The sequence below is a fragment of the Phyllostomus hastatus genome, unplaced genomic scaffold (genome assembly GCF_019186645.2).
Source record: "Phyllostomus hastatus isolate PE091 unplaced genomic scaffold, TTU_PhHast_1.1 phas_contig_1, whole genome shotgun sequence".
Classification (NCBI taxonomy): domain Eukaryota; kingdom Metazoa; phylum Chordata; class Mammalia; order Chiroptera; family Phyllostomidae; genus Phyllostomus; species Phyllostomus hastatus.
The window spans coordinates 1,291,566-1,304,262 of record NW_025333498.1 but is presented as its reverse complement, the minus strand read 5'-3'; positions in this window follow the sequence as shown (position 1 = coordinate 1,304,262).

Below are 12,697 nucleotides of genomic sequence, written 5' to 3'. Positions count from 1 at the left end.
ATAATTCTTTTACCATATTATTTCACACATCTGTATTTACTTCTTGGTTGGTTTTGTAGCAGTTTGCCTCACGATATGCTTTTTTCTTTGCTTAGGTAAGTATTTCTGAAGTTATAAAGTCTTTAAGATGTTTTGACAAAAAGAAAAAAAGGCTTCTTCTAACCAGAATTTCAGAGTTGTTTCACTTTACCAGCCTTTTCCCTTGCCTCCTGAAGAAAAGCCAAAGATCATCAGCTATTAGGAGACTTTGCTCTCAGGAGGAAACTTATGTGCCCTCCAAGAAAACAGCTGATGCCATACACTCCCTGAAGACACCGGGCACGAATAAATGCTAAGGATACATTAAGTACCGTATAAAATTGGTCTGGGCTAATTAGTTTCAGGAGGAAAAAAAACATAATATATGGTTTTTTTATCCTTCTTACTGAGTTATAATTCTCCACAAATGGTCACATCTAGACATTGGAGCTACTTCAGTAATAGTTGGATTAAAAGACTACCTGGCTGAGAAGTCTTGAACTGGGCATAAAATGGGTTATTGAACTGAACAATTTTACAGAGTCCGTAAACCATAAGATCCTGTGGTACCTTGGATATCTGACACTGCAATGCGGGGAAAAGAGCAAGAAATATTAAGTCATAACATGGACTGTGTATCTGATCCATCACTGATTAGCTGTAAAAGCCTAAATCCCATACACTTACTAAAAACACTAAAGAGGAATTATATAGTCCCATTTCTTAAATAAGTGCTAACTAGAGAATTTAGATAATTTAGAATGTAGTTAATTTGGGTATTTTTAAGATATTGAAATATAATTAAAATATTGAAACAACCACTTTACTGGTTAATCTGATAACAGAAAACATGTTTCTCATCATCTCTCCCTCTTTGACTTTCTTTCCATCTGTCTCTGATGACGGCAATGGTGATTTTAATCGTGTTTCCACCTCCTGCCTTCTTTGGCAATAGCTCAATTTAGAAACTAACAATGGTTTCATTTTTATCATTAACATCACCACTTTAGGCTATTGTTACATTTTTTATATCGGAATTGATCAATTACATGTTATATGAGGTTTAATAAAGATTTTATAATAAAGATATATATTACAAAAGTTTCCCTTAGAAATATCTATTGTCCTTGTTGTTCTTCAAGATTTAGCACCCAGTCTAAGATTGGGTGGCTTATTTATTCAACTCCTTTGATTTGATGTCCAATAGCTTATCTGCTTATCAACAAAACATTTATCCTGACCGACAACACTGACTAGTCATTGGCATTCCACGTTATCAATTTTGAAACACTTGTGGTCTGCTTACAGTTGTAAAAATATTACTGTGCAGAGGCACATTGTGCAGAGGCACAATGACCATATCATTACATGACAGCAAAATTTTCCCTAGCAATATGGGAAATTTTCCTGGATACCCTTTACCAAAATGGTAAAGTAGTATTTATTAGACTAAAATTTCACTCACTGCATATTATTTTTAATCTTCAAAGGGAGCAGAGGATATCACTTGTTGTTTAAATTACAAGAATCTGTGGAAGGAATATATTGAGCTGCTTTCAGTGACAAAACATCCAAAACCTTTATGAAGAAATTTTTTGAACTAGCAAAAAAATAATTACTGGATGACAAAAGCAAAACAAAAACTGAGATTCTATGTTATTATAATAATGATATTACTCTCATTTAATATAATTCTCAGAATAAGCACTGTTCTCCCTATTTTTGCAGAAAAATAAAAGCTGCGATACAGAAAGGCTAAGTGACTAACCAAGGGCCAACCCAGTACTAACTGCGCTTGCTGGGGTTCCGACCCAGTAACTCTGGCTCTGGAATCCAACCTTTTAACTTCTATGCAGCCTCATATCTGTACCACAAAAGTTAGACCACAAATACGTGAAAACACCTCCCAACCTTTCCAGAACATAATATTTAATGAATCTGAATTTAAAGTTACCTCTACAACTCATGCAAATCAGAGTTTTTTTCAGTGAAGACTTTTATGACCACGACTCCTTAGTAGTTTCCAAAAATAATTAGGAAAAAAAATTGTTGGAAAGACAGGTGGTTGAAGTAGTCATTCCTGTCCTCGCAAAAACAAAAAAGATTCTTAAAAAAAAACTAAAAATCAACCATTCTTCTTAGACCCATCAGAGAACTGAGGTCACTGCCCCAAATTTACAAAGAAAAAGCAGATACAGAGCATCACAGCTTTTCAAGAGCAAATGCCCAGGAGCAGTAGCCTGCCCTTAGAACCAACATCAAAGCTAGTATCAGTAGGAAGACTTCCATAGACTACAATTAAGGAATTGTTTTTGGCTCAAGGTAGGCTAGCTTGAGGGTTTAAAACTCAAGAGAAAGCCCAGTATTAGGAGTTTCCCAACATTCTTATGAGTTTTACCTCTGAGAGGTTCATTACTCTCACTGTAAAGACTAAAGAAAAATTCTTTTGTACTTCAGGCAAGAAGAGAGAAAAAGGAGCTGCTTTAAAATACACTGAGAGTTCTTGGTTCTCCTTAGTAAGACTGGCCCTCAAGGACACTAAAGCCTAAAAGATTAGGGTTGTACTAAAGTTTAACCAACCTTGGAGAATAGAAACATGCAACTCCAGCCATTTCTCTAGCCTTCAACATTAAGGAAGAGAAATACCCAACTCAGGCTCACTTAAAGACAATACCTGCCCCCACTGGAGTGGCTGAATGGATTGAGTGTCTGCCTGCAAACTGGGTTCGATTCCCTGTCAGGGCATATGGCTGGGTTTGCAGGCCAGGTTCCCAGTTTAGGGCATGCAAGAGGCAACCAACTGATGTTTCTCTCTCACATCAATGTTTCTCTTCCTCTCTTTTCTCTCCCTCCCCCTCTTTCTGAAAATAAGTAAATAAAATCCTTTTTAAAAAGACTGATATCTAATCACAGGACTATAGAACACTTCCCCTCTACTAGACTTTACCATTGTTTCAAAAGGCCTGCAGCATAATACAAGAGATTGAAGCTAAAAGGACTTCTAGCCTCAAAGAGTATTTAGGGATTATCAAGGACAATAAAACATTAAAAACAATGTCACTAGAAGAAATTTTAGGGTCTTACAGCAGTCACAGCAAACAATAAACATGGCCTAATCCCAGACAGATTTTAAAAAACGAAATCTACCTGCTAAAGGTTTATCTAACTCACTTTGCTTGATAGAGAGTTACAAATATGGCAGATATTAATCAAACTATATCAATAATTACTTTAATGTTAACAGTCTAAGATACCCATTAAATGACAAAGACTGACAAAGCAGATAAGGAAAAACAAGACCGAGCTATAAATCAGCTACATGAAAGATAACTAGTTAAACTTCAGATTCTTGTTCTTTAAGGATAGAGGATTTATCAATCCTTTTTAATACTGATTTTTTCCCTCATAAATTATTTCAGTGCTTGTATATCTAGTGTGTCCCTTAAAATATACTACTTTACAGATAACAGAAACCCAGCTCAAAAGTGGTTTAAGAAGTAAACATTTCAGATCATGGAATTCATTCATCCAAAGCTTAAGGTCTTGGCCTGACCTAGAGCTCTAACTATATCATCAGAATCTGGTTTATCCTCTGTTTTTCCACTATATTCTCTCTATGTAATTTCATTCTCTCATGGGTTTTAAGAGAAACCAACCAAAAACAGTGATATTCTTTCTCCACTATTGGGAATCAAACTCATTCTGTTTCATAGTTCTAACTGGTTTCAGCGGCCATAGTTAAACCTACCATAGAAGCCTGAACCGTGTATTGAACTGAGTGGATTGGGTCTCTGTGGACTAAATGCCAGTGGGCACATGTGCCACAGGAGGGAGGAATGTGTGATCTGTTGGAGGGAAAACAGGTAGTTACCAGGACAAAGGGGTTTGAAAGTAGATGTCCACTACATGTAGTTGAACTAAAACATCCGGTATTTTTTTTCTACACTGCATTCAAATAATTTGCTCTTTCTTTCCACATGAATTCTATTATATATTTGGAAAATTAAGTTAATTTGAATTAAATCACACTGAAATGAAAGAACATGAATTGAAATAGATTGAACAGGTGAATACTAGAGATTCCTCCCAACCACATAATTTTGTAGGTAGTAGAATTAGTAATAATTGCAGGAATAAACTGGTGTTTTATTCTATTACTCAGTGAAAAATGAGTAATATTTTCAACAAGAGCAAGTAATAATTGTCTAAGATATGAAAGTGTTTTTTTCTAGTACATCTGATTTTCCAGTTGAATAATGGATAAGGATTTTTGTTCATTAGTTTTTCAGCATTTTGTCATATTGCTGACATGTTCTGCCTTGAAAGTTCTATATAATAATAAATCTTTCACAAAAAATGTGGAAGAGCAATTACAAACTCTTTAGAAATATCTCAACATATTTAGGATGAGATTCACACTAGGTCCACCCCCTTCTCCATTTAGGCATGGCCTTTTCATACTGAGAGATTATGTCAGCTAGGTCATTGCATTTCAGGGATGGCTAATTAATACATAGTACAAATAGCAACAAAACAGCAAGAGTGAGGGAGGAGAGTAAAGGAATGAAGGATAGACATATATTTTAGTTTCTGCATTTTGCTAATCAAATTAATCACATTTGTGCAAGACCTTCCTTTGCTCCTAAAATAAAGCATGAAAAGACTTTACATGTTGGACATCGAGTCATGTGGTATAGGAAGGCATTTGTAACACTAAGCATATAAAACAAGCACTCTGAATCAGATTAAAAGCCAAATGTATTTTTTTAAAAATAACTACTTTGCCTAAAGACTGAATTTTCTAAATATTTGTGTCTGAGAAAAATCAGAACCTTACATTCAAAGAGCTAAGCTACCAATGCTTAAAAACTAACCAAATCTATAATATGACAACATGGGAAGGGAGTTGTTAGCAAAGTCAGAAGTTAATGTCAATTACATTTCCATTGTCATTTATAATTGTCTGCTTATTATGAGGTGTTCTTGCTTGTTTGGCAATGTTAATAACATTGCCAAATATTTTTTGAATCGTTGATTGGTCAATTTAGGATTTATGAAATTTCCAGCTTTACTTAGCTACATTTCATAATACCAGTTTTAAGGAAAATATCTGGGCTCAAGTAATAATCATTTCATAATAGAACTATGAAATAGTGTCAACACTATTTCTATAAATTTATGTTTTTTATGGTTTCCAAGCAAGTCCTATCTTTAGCTAAAATTTGTGTTTTAAAAATTTACATTTAATAGTACAAAATTGCACATCATTGATCAGGCACCTAAACTTTATCTATGTCCCACAAAGACTCCAGTTAACATTACAGGTTAACATTTACAACTTCCATTGTTTACTGTGTGGCTGTTCAAGAGATCCGTAAGTATTGTTCTGCAAAAGCTACTGTATGGCTCCCACATTTGCTCCTCTGTTGCTTTCTCTTCCCTCCAACCAGCCTGACCTCTGATCTTCCATGTTCCCTGGAAAACAAACCATATTAATGGATTAAGATAACTGTCTTAATCCATTCAGGGTGGTATAGAAAAAAAAAACATACACTGTGTGGCTTAACCAATAAACATTTATTTCTCACAGTCATGGAGCTGGGAAGTCCAAGGTCAAGGTGCCAGCAGATTTTGTCTGATGAGTGCCTGCTTCTTGATTCATAGGCAGCTGTCTTTTGCTGTCTCCTTACTTGACAGAAGGGATTTAAAGAACTCTCTAGTTGGTATTATAAGGACACTAATGCCACTCATAAGGGCTCTACTTTTGTGATCTAATCAGCTCCCATAGGCTCTACCTCCTTTATCATGATACTGAAGGTTAGAATTTCAGCATGTGAATTTCGGGGGGTCACAAACATTTAGTCCCCAACATTAACTAAAGGCTGTAAGGTTGTGTGTTGGACTTCATTCATTATGTGCAGAGGAGATGGAGTCCTCCAGTAGCGTGGCTTTGGGGAGTTGATCCTATTGGAGGATGAACAGAGAGTAATCAAGGAATGGTGGGCATACAAATCATCTAACATGACACTAACTGTGACTAAAATCTTACTAGAAAAAAATATAAAGCCGATGAGTCAAGTTATATTAAAACAAACTGCTAATATAAACATTCATTATCTAGTGAATTTAATATAATTAGGGGGAAATCATAACAATCACTCCAAATGTAATACTTAGTAGAATATCAATACCTCATAAATTGTAAATACTTATCCTAAAATAAAAGTATTCTGTAGTCAAGTGCTTTAAAATTATATAATTAATTTCTGCATTGTTATATATCAAAATATACTCCTGAAACAGAAAGTTATAGCAACAAATTAATATTCAACAATTCAGGATACAACTAATGTACTTGATTGTAGAAGCTATTTTTTCAGCTCACATTTTAAAACCTCAATGGATGGTAATGTATGTCACATTTTTTAAAAACACAGGGTTTGGCAGAAGTAATGCCTGCTTGACTGTGGTTGGTAGGGTAATAATATGGGTGTAATAATTCATAGTTTTAATGTGAACATTTTACCTAAAATGTCATGCAGTGTGCTTGAGTTTGATACTGCTATGTTGCAGAATTACATGCTTATGATTTTGTAATAAACAAGGGGCATTATTTGTGCCAGAACCTATGTAGGTGTAGTTTCACTAATAACTTTTTTTTTACCAGTTTTGCAAGATCCTTCTGCAAATGCCTGCCAAATATTTTCATTTTTAAAAAAAAGCATGGCAACATCAAGAAACATGGCTCTGCCATTGTCCTCTTGCATAATTTCAGACAAATGACCACAGTCTTAAGGATTTAACTTATCTACTTATTAAATGAAAGTTTGGGAACTTCCAAGTAAAGACGGTATCTAGCTAATCAAACATAATTTTTTCTTTTCCAACTTTCTATTAACATATTAAACAAACCAAAACTGAGAGGAATGCAAAATTGAAATTAGTCATTTTTATATAAAATAAACTTTCTATTTTATAAAATTAAGGTGTTCAATTCAATTATTTCTAGAGTGTTTCCTTATCCAAAATACAAAAAGAAACAGCACACAACAAACAGCTGTTCATTGTAGAAAATATTTAATGCTTAAAGAATAAGGAGCTACCAATTAATCTATGGCATAATCAAGCTGTAAATTATGTTCTTTTCTTCTTTTAAGACTTTTGTGAAGTGTGCCTTTTACCACTGGTAATATACTAAATTTCTTCAAATTTAAGACATCATCAAATATAAGAAACATTATTTTTGCACCACGAATGAAGAAACAACATCTCTAATTAAACTACATCATATCAGTGACTGGAAAGTGCATACCTACTTTAAACATACTAAAATGTGGGGGGAAATATGCTCATTAGAATCAATGGAATATAAATATAAGTTTGAAGGAAGAAAAATTGAATAACTGTCTTTGAACTTTGTAACATATCTTATAACACATTTTTTGCAAAGCCACTTTCTCAAAAAGTCATTACAATATCCTTAAAAACAACCATTTAAATAAAAAGGTCAAATGCTTCTCAATATCAACTTGAAACATTTATATTTGTCTGAGATTCTCACATCCCATCATTTAGAAAGTGAAAAGTGAACCAATTCCCCTTAAAATATGTCTAAGTCCTGAAAAAACTGAAGATTCGTGGCTCCTATTGTACTAGGTAAAACCACAAATTCAATTCTTCAAAATAATAACAGTTATAATAACAAAGTCAAATCATTGACTTTATACTTAGCACTGAAAAAAATGAAAATTGATCGAGGAACCTGATAAGATAGCTACAGTGATATCATAAGACCTCTCTTTCCAAAGTAAACACCAAATTAATTAAAATCACCATAGGTTAAGAAATACTTATAGAATGGCATCAAATTAAGTTTCTCAGTCTAAATCTCTTCACAAAATCTAAATAATATATTATTAAAGTATTAGAACCACCCAAAGCTTCCCACAGTAATTAAAATAACATAAAATCCTTACCATAGATTGTGAGCCCTGAATGCTCTGGCCTCTGCAGGGCTCTCTGGCCTGGGCTTTCTCCTCTGCTCCTCTTGCTAACTCTTTTCCAGCCACATAGATCAACATGAACGTAAGTTTCTTTTTTATAAATTATAGTTTATTGATTATGCTATTATAATTGCCCCAATTTTCCCCCTTCACCCACCCTCCACCCAGCACTCCCCACTCCCTCAGGCAGTCCCCTCACTGTTGTTCATGTCTATGCATCATGCTTATAAGTTCTTTGGCTACTCCTATACTGTATTCCTATACTGTAATTTACATCCCCATGGCTATTTTGTACCTACCTATTAATACACCTTAAGCCCTCACCTCTTCACCCATTCCTCGACACCCTCCTACCATCTGGCAACCATCAAAATCCTCCGCGTATTGTATTTTGTCATTTATAATACTCATATTTTGTGTACATTATATATGGGATTATATGATCACTTTACCCATGTATAATGCACATCCTTATTTTTCCCTCAAAAACTGAATAACTATCTTTGAGCAAAAAAGTGCATTATACATGGCAAAATGATTCTGTCTCTGTTCTTCTTGTTTGCTTAGTTTGTTTTTTAGATTTAATTGTTGACATATGTATTTATTACCATTTTATTGTTCATAGTTTTGATCTTCTTCTTTTTCTTAAATGAGTCCCATTATCATTTTATATAATAATGGTTTGGTGATGATGAACTCTTTTAGTTTTTTTTCTTGTATGCAAGCTCTTTATCTGCCCTTCTATTCTAAATTATAGCTTTGCTAGGTAGAGCAATCTTGTCTGTATGTCCTTGCTTTTCATGACTTTGAACATTTCATGCCAATCCCTTGTAGCCTGCAAAGTTTCTTTTGAGAAATCAGCTGGCAGTTTTATGGGAACACCTCTTGGCCTCTGTCTGCCTCTGTCTGAGAAGCTGTCCCCTAGCTCTTGCCTTGGTGCAAGACACCTCAGTTTTTCCCTGTATGGCACTGGTGCCTTTCAAGCTGCTGCCACAATTCTGGAGCTCAGAGGGAGTGAGTCTGAGTAAGTCTGTGTGTGGGTTCTTTAAAAGAAGATTGGGACTTCAGAAGTGTCTTGTATTGATTCAATCCCTGCTGGGTTTTTCAGCCAGAAATTATGGGAACTTATCTTCCTAGCACTGTAACCCTGGGCTGGGGGGTGGGGGAGTGCTTATGTGGTGCTGGAACTTCTTCTGAAATATCCTGCTCAAATTTTTATCTACCATGCATAATGTGGGACAAGCCTATTCTGTGTCTATATCCTTATGTATGTGGTTTCTTTAATTCCATTTTTGTGAGACTTCTACTGATCTCCTTTTCTGATGGCCCTGAGTGATGATTGTTCTATATTTTAGTTGCAATTTTGATGCAGTTGTGCAAGGAGGTGAGTTCTGTTTACCTATGTTGCCATCTTGACTGGAAGTTTGAATATAAGTTTTCATTTTCAATTTTTAGAGTGCTGAGTATAGGTACAAAATCACTTTGTCTTTGAACTTGCTATTTCCTCACAGGAAACACTTTTCTTTCAGACCTTGACATCAATCAAAATTTTAACATGTTTTAGATCCTAATAATTTACTACAATGACTGTTCCTCCTAGAAGATTTTCCCGAGTACAATATTTAGCATCTCCTCATTTCCAATAAGTCCCAATTCCCCATTTTGTCTGCTTTGTGTAGTTTTGTTACTATCTAAAATTATGTAATGAATCATTGTGTCCAATAAGGGTGATACATTTTTTAGAATTCTCTTTAGCACTCAGTTTGTTCAATTGTGACTAGAGTTATATAGCACTTTACTATGGATGGCAGTTAACTAGGCTTGGATTGCTGAAGAAGACTCACAGGAACCAAAGTGACAATGCTTACCAATCTGTAGTTTATTCACATGAATGAAAATACAATAATAGATCAAAGTCAGGATGTACATCACAGCCAAAAGCTGTGTAAAGAGGTCTGGAAAGGCCAGGTGAGAGTGCCATTGTCCTCTGTCTGTGAGGGTGATATGGACATAGTTTTTCCTCTCAAATTGAGAACAGCTGTTGTGTGTAAGGAGTGTCTAAGAACCAGGATGCTGAAATAGAGACTCTCCTGGGGTTTCTCTGTTGTCTCACAGAAGACATAGGCAAATCACCAGTCCCACTTATCAAAAAGTGTTCATAAACTGGTCCCAATGGCCCTGAAATCCCTGGGATCCATGGTTACAAACCAACGCTATTATCAGCACATTTCATTTCATGCCTAGGGCTTAGAGTCATGCAGGGCATTTCTTATTTCTGTGGAAGAGTTCTGGGTCATTCCAGGCCTGTTGGAATTAAACAGCACAGGCACACAGTAGGGGGTGTGTGTGTGTGTGTGTGTGTGTGTGTGTGTGTTGAATAAATTTATAAATCAAATAGTTTTGTAAATTTTGAAATTTTTATTCTAATTGTCTCTGCACAGAAAATAAACTTGGCTATACAACACTGGTGGCAGAATGCCTGCCCACCAAAATCGGTGCTTCCTTCTCCACGGTGTAGAGAACTTGCTGGGACGTGGCTCCCCAGTTTAGTGCTACTTTCCAAACGCTCACCAAAGGAAAACGAGAGAATGTGATTTGTGTCATTTCTGGACTGAGGCAATTAAAAAGCGGGCAAGGCTTCCCACCCTACCCTCCCTCATGTACTTTCTGGATTTAGAGGACCCTGAGAAACTAGGGGATGGTCAAACCATAAGATGGAAGCTGATGCCAGCCAGGAACACCCTCATTTGCTGTTTCAAGTGTGAAAGTGGATCTCTGGTGCTAAGTCGCTGAAATGTTGGAATTTATTACTTAACGCAGCTAGGTTTCCTTAGCCAATACTATTTCTACTAAAGGACACTGATAAAAAGGAGTTTACTCAGTTACTCTCTGATAATTAGAGTTTATATATTTGCAGAATTATAGTACATTAATTTTTAATTTAATAGTTGACACTTAAATTTCAATTCAGCGATCTATTTTTATGTTACTGGGCACATATCAAATATACTTATTTCACTATAGTTTGCTTAATTGATAGCATAATGTTTCGTAATTGCTATCTGCTAGTACCTATGGGGCTCATTTGATGTGTTCGAGACATTTGACAGCACGAACCAGAAGACCAGCCTCATGTTTCTGCACTCATGCTTTGTGAATTACATATCAACATTTAAAAAGAAATTTTTTAGCTTTTAAGAAGCATGGTTTCATTCTGAATTTATCCCCTTTCTAAATGTAAATATTTACTCTATGTGACACAATTTGAAATGTATTATCTACATTATATTTTTCTCTAAACATACCAGCACAAGTTGAATATTAGGCCTTGTACAGTCAAATAAAATTTTCTGTTGATTTGTAGAGATTTTCTTGTTACATGTTTATTATTATTGCTCTCTTTAGCCATTTTTGAATTAATTATCTACTTTGTGACAATACCATCATTTAATTAATTACATGCAAGCTAGTAACACCAGAAACCCTGTAATTAATTATATGTTGTGTAATTTATTATAAATAAGTACCACTGCTTCTTATGTAAGTTCTTAGAAGGATTGCTCATATGTTTCTTGTTACAATATTTTATATTGTATAATGGAGTATCTAGATATAAATGTAACTTTTAAAAATTCAATAAAAACAATCCTTTTATACCATTGACTGAACATCTTTAGATAAATACAATCAGTAATGTCAAGTCTTTTGAGTCTCTAAGTCTGCTTTATCTTTCTAAAATTAGTAGGAGGATTTGACATATATAATTTAGTCACTTGGATAAAAATACATGTTGATATTTTATCAAAAAGTAGTGTAAGTATGCATGTCATATGTGTTTTTGATCCCCCAAAGTATCAACTAAAATATGAGAATAAAAATGATACCCCTTTAAGATCCATTTTGTGCATTACTTTGAGAAAGTGTTCCTATTTTTTTTTATTTCATTCATATCTGCCTCACCCCTTCCCCAAAGGCATTCAGTAATGAGATTCTGTTAAAGGCAGTAACAACATTATTTCTCCTAAAGAAGAATAGCAATCAAATTTTTTGTGCATGCATTCTGGTTTCAAAAATTATCTGTCAAATAAACTTGCAGAGCTTATAAATCTAGGCATTACCAACTTTTGAATGACAATGCATCAACCATATAAAACAGTATTTTGTTTGCTTTGTTTTGGGTCATTTTGCTTTTGCATCACAGTACCTGAAATTGACCTTCATCTCAAGGATCTTCTCTCTTTCGGCAGAAGCAGAGTGAATCTAGATGTAAGCCATCTTACTTTTAGTATATATATTGGCTAAGTTTAGTGAAATTATGCCTGTGAACAAATCCACAAATGTGAATAAACTAGGGCTACATGTTATATTAAACTTGCATTGAAATGAAAGCAAAATTAAGAATGTGTAAAAGCAGATTGGAAACTCAGTGATAATTATAAACTTTTCTATAAGAGTTAAGACTGTATTTTATTTTTAATTATATAAGTTACATTAATAAAAATACTAAAATTACTATATTGATATACATAATTTTAAATAATTTTAATAAGTGTTTTTAAAGAAATACATATATCTTTAATCCTACAAAACTTTCCTAAATTCTATTTGAAAGAAGCCCTGCTGCTATCTTGGCATGTGTCCTTTGCACGCACATGCTTGAGTGTGTCTTTAGCGAA